The 10,890-nt window shown below is 35.3% G+C and overlaps 2 long non-coding RNA genes across 2 annotated transcripts; both read right to left on the bottom strand.

Moving 5' to 3' along the window:
• Positions 1-468: 468 nt before the first annotated feature.
• LOC144973831 (uncharacterized) lies at positions 469-5,150 on the bottom strand. The gene is made up of 2 exons (XR_013645624.1): positions 5,075-5,150; positions 469-4,073 (listed from the first exon to the last, which is right to left on the bottom strand). It is a non-coding gene; the product is annotated as an uncharacterized LOC144973831 (long non-coding RNA).
• Positions 5,151-5,204: 54 nt separating this feature from the next.
• LOC144973827 (uncharacterized) lies at positions 5,205-10,890 on the bottom strand. Its single transcript, XR_013645623.1, has 4 exons — positions 10,495-10,890; positions 7,664-7,791; positions 6,617-6,787; positions 5,205-5,253 (listed from the first exon to the last, which is right to left on the bottom strand). It is a non-coding gene; the product is annotated as an uncharacterized LOC144973827 (long non-coding RNA).

Raw genomic sequence — 10,890 nt, 5'->3', positions numbered from 1 at the left:
TTCGTTCTTGTTACCAAAGTCACCGTTAGACAACATCCCATACAAATACAAACCAGTTATTCGTAGACCTCCGAGTAACTTTTATGTACGAGGTTCAATACTAAAAAAGCCAGTGCACTTCGACCGGTAGAAGTACGTTTCTCAGTATCTCACATGAATAATGACCACAATGAAGTGGAAAGAAAGGCTTAATGTGGACTCACTTGGTTTCAGAATGTCGAAGCATGATTTGGAATCCAAGTCCTAAAGTATATCACCACAATTACTTCATCCCCAATTCTACCCCCACGTCACAATCCTTACCAACACCAGCCCCCACAACCATTTCCCTCATAAGCGATTTCATTATCAGTCTTCAATAATATATAAATAGATGCATATAAAATCCTTAAATTGGTGAATAAAAGCCGAATCTACGTAACTTCCAGAACTGTTTAATACTATTTTTAATCACATTTACCTGATGATTGTCCAGAGATTCCGTCCTATTAGATTTTATGAAAAGAGACTTTCTCAAAATTGTATTTGATACCGAATGCCAAAAGTTTGGTGTATTAAATCATATTGGTTTTTTAGTGAAAAATGTTGCACCAACAATCGTATAGCTGAAATTCTTTACAAGTGACTGTGGGGATGTTGAAGATATCAGGCATGAATGTGACATTATTGAAACAGTATTCGGGAATAGGATTAGATAGATTGCAACGGTAAGGAACGAGATGACGTCTTGTCGGTAATGATATGAATGTGTGATAAATGGGAAAACAGTCGGGTAAAATCATTGATGCGGAGAAAGGAGTAAAGAGTTTTAGATGTCGGTCATAACTGCCGCAATGTTGAAGCAGTGTTATTGTGACTAATAAAATTTGTCATTTTAACTACAATCGGTTTAAATAAAAATTTAATAGAAATTCTTGTTAAACTGATACACATATGACGATCACAATGAGATAAAGAAGCTTGACACTTGAAAAATTCTATTAAATCATTTCATTGCCTGAGAAAACACAAATTAATTTTTATAACTATTTCTCGTAGGCAATCAGTGAACTATATTCCGAAAAAAAATTATGCTGAGCGTCATTATACACATTGTAGTTATTTTAAGACTTAGGTTAAGCAGAATGAAAGAAGAAAAAAAAAACATCCCGAAAATCAGCCTTGCTCTACTGGGATTCGACTCTCAGATCTCCTGATTAGTTGGTCAGTCGTGTTACCATTACACCAGAGATAATCTAATAATTGAAATGCTTTTTTTTACAAAGCATAATCAACAAGATTAAAGAATGAAACAATGGAAAGATGGAAAGTAGGCAAAGAAAAGGCCGACAAAAGAAAAGATGCCAGAGAGAGTACGAAGGGATTCAAACGCGTCGAGGATAAAAGTCGGAAAGTATTGATAAATTATTGGTTAACCGTGCAAAAACTATTTTATTTCAAAATCTTTGAACTATGTAATAAAAGCTAAATTCTATCCCCATAGCTTTAAAACGTGTATTTAATATTAAATGATTTAATTGATTGGCAAACAAAAATTGATTTCATGGAAATGTAATATTTAGATTGAGTGGAAGACTTGATGTAAGATTTGTGACAGAAACCCTGTTAAATTTTGGGGGATCTCAGATGATGAAAGAGGTGGCTGATGCGTCCCAATTGTATGAATAGGAAAGGTCATCATCATCATCATCATCATCATCGCCTTTTTCACCCTGGGTCAGGGTATAGGCCACAGACAAACAGTTTCTATCATGAGCTAACAATCTAAAAAAAGGATTTGGTTTGTCCGTCTGCGTTTCTGTAACGGGTTGAGTTTAACGGAAAGGGGTGTTAACCCTTTGCCGACCCCCAACCTGGAGGACCAGGTGACTCAAAGATGGGGGAATCATACCATTAGTCGCCTTTTACGACACGCTGGCTTGGCGTTGGGCTATTCTTGACCCTCTCAGTTGAGGGACCCCGGACACCACACGGGGAAAAAGGAAAGGTACCAATCTGAATAAAGCTAGACAAATATTGAAATATTTGGAAAACCAACCAATCGAAATATAACAAGATGCTCAAAACAAACCCAAAATGTAACAGAGTATGAAAAAAAATAAATATCGAATAATCCATTTTTAAAACCCTAGCTTGTATTTCATAACGCAACTATTTTAATATTTTTATCTGGGTTTCTGTTTCACATTTCTACCTAAAGTGTCATTGTTTTCAAAACTAAGCAGCAATGTTCAGTGTATAAATGGGGTTGTGTTTCATTTCAAGGGGTATGAAATGCTTAAGTTTGTAGTGATGGTGAATGACGCATAATGAATATTGATGAATATCAAGGTTAAAATTCAAGAGAAAAATGGAAATGTCCTATTAAAAAAGGTTTTAAAATATCAATGTTGCCTTGTGATTGCTGTAAGAATGTCATTCCACAAACGCAATGGCTTCCAAACAAGAAAAAAAAAAAAAATAAACAAAAAAAAAAAATACTTTTAAAGAGGATTCAACATGAAATAAAAAGTTATAAAATGATGTCCCTACAATATAGCTGACATTGAATTTGACATAACCGGGTGGCCGCTGGATTTTTCTTAGACAAATCTTCTCCGACTTCAGTTGTCTAATTTTTTTCGACTTACTGGCAACTCTTTTCATTTATTTTTCAATCAATATTCCTTCAATTTTCACTTATTATTTTATTCATATTTCATTTATTTGTCTAGTTCTGCAATTATGTGTTTCATCATTTACTTCTAATTTATTCTTATCTATGTATTTCCCTTTCATTTCAATCATTTCGTGCTTTTCCCCTCTTAATTAAAACTTAATATATTGAGTATGAAGCCAAAAGCAAAACAAGCATGTGATTTATAATATGTAAAAGGATTTTTAAAGAGCGAACCAAAAATGAGATTTAAATCGAAACTAGATAAACTAAAGGTAAACTAACAAAATGTCGACAAATGCATTATTCCTCAGGTTAAAGAAACAAATTTCTACTATTTTAACTACAACTACTACAAATATTTCAACTGCTACATCTACCACTACTACTACTACTGCCACGACACCACCACCATGATGACTATATTATCACCAATATCATCATTATCCACATTAACATTATTATCAGCATAATTTTATGATTTTCAGCATCGTCTTCATCATGTTTATTATCATTATCACAATCATTAATATTATTATTAAGTTTTTCTTTTGTTTCAACTGCGCTTCCAAGACATTTGTTCACATAAGCACCAAGGATGAAGTAAGACAAGACTAGATGAAAGGGAGAAGAGAAATAGAAAGGAAGGAGTAATGTTCCTCTGTCTGTTTTCAGAATGAGAATCATAATGGCCTTGTTCAGATCGAAATGATTTACGAGAAATAGGTGCATGGTATCAGCAAACATCCTCAATCGTGTTCTGTGATGCCCACCCATTAATTCCATCACCCTATGTGTTCACATGTACTCAAGTCTATTGAGATAGTAAGAAACTGCAATAGTTTTGTCCCGCATCACACTGCAAGGGGGGTGGTTACTGAAGAATAAAAAAACAGTCTAAAAAACCTGAACAAAGCCACTTCCCATTTTCGACAAAAACAGACAGATGGTATAATGTAGCCCTGGTTTCCACATCCCAGCCATGTATAGACTGGGTGTAAGCCACATGGGCATAATGTTCAATGTCATTATAATCCTTATCAAATTTATCTACCCATCAGGCTATATTATTATTAAATCAAGTTCCCACTTCATAGGAATCATCCTTTCCGTCACTGCTTGAGGTAAGTTTCATCTAGCATTGATGATTTACGAGGGAAAATTAGACTTTCATCTTTGGTTTGTTGACGAGTAAAAAGCAATGAGAACAGATAAATTGACAAATAAAAATCCTACAAATTATGATAGGTAACCACCATCAAGACGATCTCACCATACTTGAAACCGGAGTGCAACAATAAATTCAGATGTAAGATGAGAGATGACTTGGTCGTTTCTTGACAAATTTACTTGTTCGGTTCTTGACAAATTTTCATTTACATGATTTCTTGAAATGATACATTGTAGAAAGGATGATCTGCAATGAGAAGGAAAAAGGTAAAGTAACATAAGGACGACAAGAAGTGGAAGGTATTCATTATCTATATTCATAATTATTAGTGCTTGGGTCAGAATAGAGCCATTGTGAAATTCTCATTTTAAACACAAGATACCAACCCGACATGAGCGACATATATTATTTTTCACGAAGCATTAACAATTTTAAAAGCATTTAAATGTAACAATGTAATTTACAATGAATAAAATATATCTCCCGGCTCCCACTCCTCCCTTCCTCCCTAAAAAAATCCCGACTACTTCCCTCTTGGCAAATGATCCAAGTCCAAGCTCTGTCAGAACAAGAGTAATCTCATTTTAAGAAAAAAGCAGCGTTGTTCAAGCTGTCAGTGGAAGGAGTAGGGGAGAGGAGTAAAAAAAAAAGACAGCAAGGTCTTCCCGGCCCACGGCTGGTGATTTTATATCCGATTTAAATAGATAAGACCAAATGCCGCAATCTACTGTATGAGTTTTTGAAACGCGACAGGATGATAAATCTGACCGGAGGATTAAAGCGGTATTATTTCTGTTATTAAGAAATTGAACTTTTAGACAAAGGTCATACAATACGAGTAGAATAAGTATAGGCCTACCATCTTTTTTGGTGAGAACAAAATGAGCTTTTTTTATATAGCGCAATATCCACTAAACAAGCTCAAAGTTACAAGTAGAACGAGACACGACGTCTGTTAGGCGATACTACACTTTTTTCCGACAGGGAAGACAACGCTGCTAACGGCTAGGTACTCATTTTACACCCGATTACGGTGAGAGAATGTGAGTAAAGAGCCTTTTCCAGGGGACTCAACTGTGCGCCAATCCAGGCTCGAACCAGGACCTTCCGCTCCAAAAGCAAATGTCATACCACAAGACCACATAGCCTGAAATCTTGAAATTGAAATCTCTTACTGGCATCTGGTTTACCCCAACATAATCCCGTTTTTATGCGATGGATTACACATGTCAAAGTTGGAGACTTACTTGATCTTTATCCTTTCCACTGGATAATCGGGCTGTTCTGTATTTAGTAGAAATGAGAATGACAGCCTCTGTAAATCATTGACATTACTCCCTCTTTTCTGATGGATGCATTATTCAAATTCCCCTAGTATCTTTGGTGGTAAGGAACAAGAGGTGCTGGTAGGGTTTTTACAAGAGCGCTGCAAACCAAGAAAAACATGAATAAAATGAAAATAACTATGGGATTTCCATTGTGTAAAACCATCGTCTTATTATGCTGATTCCATCTATCATCATCATCATCATCATCATCATCATCATCATCATCATCATCATCATCATCATCACCACCACCACCATCATCATCGTCGTCGTCGTCGCCACCACAACACTATCATCGCCGAATAAATTGTATTGAAATTATATGCAATAGATTAACTTTATGCTTTTATCTATTATCTTGTATAAAATCATTTCTCGTTTTTGCTTATTTAAAAGGCTTTTTCGACGCTTGCGACATTTGGGTCGTATCAGCGCCAATAAAAAAGATGCAAATTAAATAGTAAAAAAATATAAGTGCAATTATAAAAATCAAGACAAAAATAAGATGAAAGGAAATTGGTTCATATGAACAGATGTAGACGGGTCTAGGTTCTAATTTTATTCCATTGATGTAAATAGTTTGAAATCATCTAAACGTCTCTTCCAAAACCAACGCAGGACCCCACAGAGAGGAAAACTTTCAAATGTTAGCAAGATATGTTCAAAACAAAAATATAACTAACATCCCTTGGAAAAACTATCACATACCAAATCTAACGCTATTCATTTGACTGTTACAAAACCAAGTAATCCTATTCCAAGAAAAAGACGGAAAGCAACTCCGAAAACAAGGGGGAATAGAAAACATAGCAAGTGACCCCCTGCCCACCGTGTGAGGTCAAAAGACTCCCCCAAAATTCTCATTTTTATTTGCCAAGATCTGCTGTACTCTGAAAAACCACTTAAATTTGACAAGAAAACTTGGTCCTTCAAACATCCGTCACTTCAATCGATCGATAATTGTAGGAAGAGTTTTCTTGCCAAAATTTTTACTTTTTTTCCACCCAACCAAAAAAAACAAAAACAAAAAATTGAGACTAAAAAATTCAAAATACCAGTCGTTTGAAATCGACGAGTTAATAGTGGACTTTCATTTATTGTATATTTGTGGCCTGTCGCCTCTGTCTGGTATCTGATTTACGTACGACATAAAACGTCTTGAGGCGATGAGTCGTAAGTGCAGACCTGCCTACTTGAAAATTTAAAAATTGAAAGTTTTTAGGAGATAGCAATAGTAGTCACCATATTTACCTTTAGGATCAACATTTTACTCACAAGAATTACATAACACTTCATAATCTAATTAAATTATGCCGTCTGGCATCAAGTTTCATTAAAAAAAAAAAAGTTTTTATGACTTAGATGCTTATGATGTTCTGAAATTGAAGCCAAGAAATCGTAATTCGATAGTTTTTGTAGTATTAGTAGGCAGGTCTGAAAATGTCAATGTTGTAGACTTACCAATTTGACTCATGGCTCTCCATTAGATAGTCTGGCTGTATTGTCATGAACAGATATGTACATGGCAGCCTTGACGTTATAATTTCCTTTTTTTATGGATGCATTTCAAAAATGTCCCCAGTGTCTGTGATAGCAAAGAGCAGGTGTTACTTGTAGGGTTTTGCAAGCGTGCTGTAAAAAATAAATTGGACAAATTGAAAATGTCTGATCCCACTTCTATTTCTGTATTTCTTTAAGAGAATGTCCACACAAATAACACCGGAAATCAATTGTGTAAAACCATTGTCTTACGTTGATTTGTCTACCCACCACCACCATCATCAGCACCATCACCGTAGTCGTAATAATTTCGTAGCATAGAAAATGATACAATTTTATTTTATGCTTTTTATATTATTGTGATATAAATCCATTCTAGTTTTTTTTTCACCCATATCGATTGTCCAGATCTGTCATACTCTGAAAAAGAACTTTGACCAGAAAACTCGTCCTTCAAATACCGATCATTTTAATACATCGATATTTGAAGTTTTCTGGTCAATTTTTTTTCCAGAACACTACAGGACAGGTCCTCAGGATCTCATGGCTATGAAGGAATATTTATATTAGAATGTAAATGTGAGCATGGAGATAAAATCTATTCCGTCTTCACGACTGTGCAAAGCATACTTTTTAAAAAAGGCATTGATTTGTAGTTTTGGTGTCAATCATAAAAACATGTATATGTGGTTTCCTTGATTTTTTAAACACATAAAACTCCTGGTCAGAAAAATAAATCCAGCATACTCCACATAAATCAAAACGGGATCATTTATGAACAAAGACAAAGTACGTAGATCCACTCCGTCTTTATCTGATTCATTTTTATAGTTTCAACATAATCTCTAATGATGGAATTTTTGAAAATCAAAATTGTTGAAAAACAAATTATGACGTGCCAGGTGTTGTAATTCTGATATTGTCCTAGTTTCGTGTTTAACTGCTATTTTCTTTAGACAAAGTTATTCATTGACAATGCCGATTTGAAATATGACAAAATATTCTTACCCGTGTGATATTTTCTTTTTTTTTTGTGTGTGTGATGATCAAATTGATGGGGCTTTCAAGATCACATGTTTGGCGGTTAGGAAAGCATTACAGATGGAGGTGGGGGAGGTTGTAGGTATCATGAAATTCTGAAATGTTTGAGACAAACATAACTAATATTAAATATATTCGAAGTAAAGCCATCACAATATAATTAGATACTTTAAAAACAACTGGGGCCTTTATATTGTGAAACATTCACTAAACATGCTCAAAGCGCTTTACAAGGGACCCCTAGACAACAGCGACATGTAACATGTAGGACGAGACATGCCACCTGTGAGGTGATATTGCATTTTTTCCGACAAAGACAACGGTGTTAATGGTCATGTGCTCACTTTGCATCCGCGTATGGTAAGAGAATGCGAGTAAACAGCCTTTTCCAAGTACTTGTCGTGAATAGATTTTTACATCTCATTCACGATGAGAAATAAAATAAATAATATGCACGAGGCATGCATCTCCACCGAAGTGGGTAGAACGCGATTTGCTAAGTACACATACCTAGATTTTGGTTGTTCCTAACACGAAACGTTTTATAGAGATTCAATAGGTCAAAGAGAGTGAGTAAGCGGTGACTGTCGCTTATATAGATATTATGCGCTTGGCTAAGAAACTCACAACATTGCCATCCGGAAGTATAACGGACCAACACATAAATCTATGTGTAACCTCGAACTTTTATCGTTTATAGTCTGGTTAATACAGTTTAGTGAGAGTTACTCATAAACATGGATGGCAAAAAACATTAACACATGAGTGACGTCAACTTCATTCTATCTATACGCTGACAAACAAAATATGACGTCGCAATCACAAAAGGAACATCATGACAACAACTCACAACAGCCTCGATCGAGATAGTACACACCAACACACAGACACACAAAATAAAAAGGCATATTATTCCCTACATACTTAACTGTGCGCTGCTCATGGCTGGACTCGAATTTTGGACCTTGCGATCCGAAGGCAGGCGTCAAATCACAAGACCGCATAGCTTCGTTTATTAACGTTTGAGAGCAGTTTTTTTTAAACGTACCACCATAATCAATGGGGAAGGACTATAGTTTCACAGCATCTAAAGAGGGGATTTATATATATATATATATATATATTATATATATATATATATATATATATATATATATATATATATATATATATATATTCACACACACATATAATCAGGGGGGGGGGGGGAGGGAAGAGACCCCCTCCCGTAGGCCCCACCCATTATTTACTCCTCTCAACCCTAACTAGAGGTACTATTAACCGATGAAACAATGTTTACGGCAGGACTTTCTTGGTTTCACAAACTATTATTTATCTTATTTAATCTTTTAGACGTGTTGGAATTTGACTAAGTTGCAATGCCCAATAATTAGATCATTTAATTTTTATAAGTGGTGTGATTTTTCTAACTTCAAACAATTTTCTGACTCGGTTGTTTACGACGCCATTATTACTGTGTTTCCATTCAGTTTCGATATTGTAAATGATGGCAAACATGTTTCATCATGTATCGTTAGTAAAGGGCTGTGAAACTACGGAAGTCCACCGCCTGTATGTGGAATTTCAGCCTTTGTTTTTAAGGATTTTACAGCGCTTGCAACACATATAAGTTATATCAGCGCCAGTAAAAAGGAAGAAAATGGGATCGTAAAAAGTTCTAGAATTACAATTAAAGCACCCAAGAAAAAGTAAGACAAAGGGGAACTGGGAACCAATAGGGATCAGATGTAGATTCCAAGAGCATACCACCAATGTACTTAGCTTGAGATCACCTATAAGTCTCATCCGGACACAAGCACAAAATCAACAAAGAGGAAAACACTCAGATGCTTACATTATACATTAAAAATAATATAATACATAACAGAGAGATGATAAGGAAAAAAAAATCTCTCAAAACAATAACTATGCATTTGACCGTTTCTCTCCCAGCCAGGACTCCGGCCAGGGCCAGGACAAAACCAAGTAATCTCATTCCAAGACGGACAAAGCATGTTGGAAAACAGACATAGGGGGATAGAAGACTATGGACCCCCCTGCCCGCTATGGGAGGTCAGACTTTCAGCCTTGATTTTAAATCTGTGTACTTATTGTTGATCATGAGTATATCAGTATTCATCAAAAATGAAAAGTGCAATAGTTTAAACAACTAAATCAAAGTAAGAGCAATTAGGCCTATTCAATTCAAGACACCGTGAAGTCACCTAAAAAAGGACGGATCTCAATACAGGCATTCTAGTCTTTCAGAGTCATGAGGTGGGTTGAGTAAAATTTTTAAAATGTTAAATGGACATTAACAATCGCTTGCTACTATTTGGATAGACCAGCAGTCTAATTCAGAATTCTAATTCAGAATTGTGTGTAATTCAGAAGAAAAAAAACCTACCGTGACTGCATCCTGGACAGATGTTAAGCGTAGGCTCTAATCTAAGTTATCGAAACCTTAACCGAATATGCATAGACAATTATTTTAGTTGGGTTTAAAAAAATTATTATTAAGGAGACTTGCTCTAAAATTTTGGGGAAGCATTTCGTAACATCCTCGGGGTAAAGGAACTGCTACAGAACGCTGCTAACCCTAAGAAAAAAAACATCAAAAAAAAAAAAATAATAAAAAAAAAAAAAAAGAAGAAAGAAAAGGAAAGGAGCAGTTTTATAATAATCCAATTCGATTTGCAGTGACTTACATCGTTCTGGGGATAAATTAAGACCGCAAAACCGCATTCTACAATAAGATAATATTTGAAATGTGACTGAATATTATAAGCTTTTCTTACCTGCTGGGGACTGTTTTTTTTCCCAATAATTTCTCCTATCTCCTTCTAAACGTGTAATGAAAATTGTAGACCTTTGGGCATTGAAGTCATTGGGTCGACAAATTGATTTTGTAATGAATATCACGAAGAAGTGGCGCGTGAAAAAATCCAAAAAACACGCTGAGTAAAGCTCAAGAATCCATTTATTCTCGCCAGGTCAATCACACCAACACACAAAACTTTGTGTAACCATAAACATGTATAGTCTGTTTGAGATAACTTAATGAGACCTTGAGAGCTTATCACCCAAGTGGCGGTCTAAAAACAGTAAGAGCTGGATGAATTCAACCAATGATATTATACTCGTTGATTCAACTTCATTCAATTTTAGGTAATGTGCGCTTGGCTAAGAAGCTC

This window comes from Berghia stephanieae, chromosome 1 (genome assembly GCF_034508935.2).
Source record: "Berghia stephanieae isolate SIO BIC M18660-M18661 chromosome 1, UCSD_Bste_1.3, whole genome shotgun sequence".
NCBI lineage: Eukaryota > Metazoa > Mollusca > Gastropoda > Nudibranchia > Aeolidiidae > Berghia > Berghia stephanieae.
This window is presented reverse-complemented; position numbering and strand designations above follow the sequence as displayed.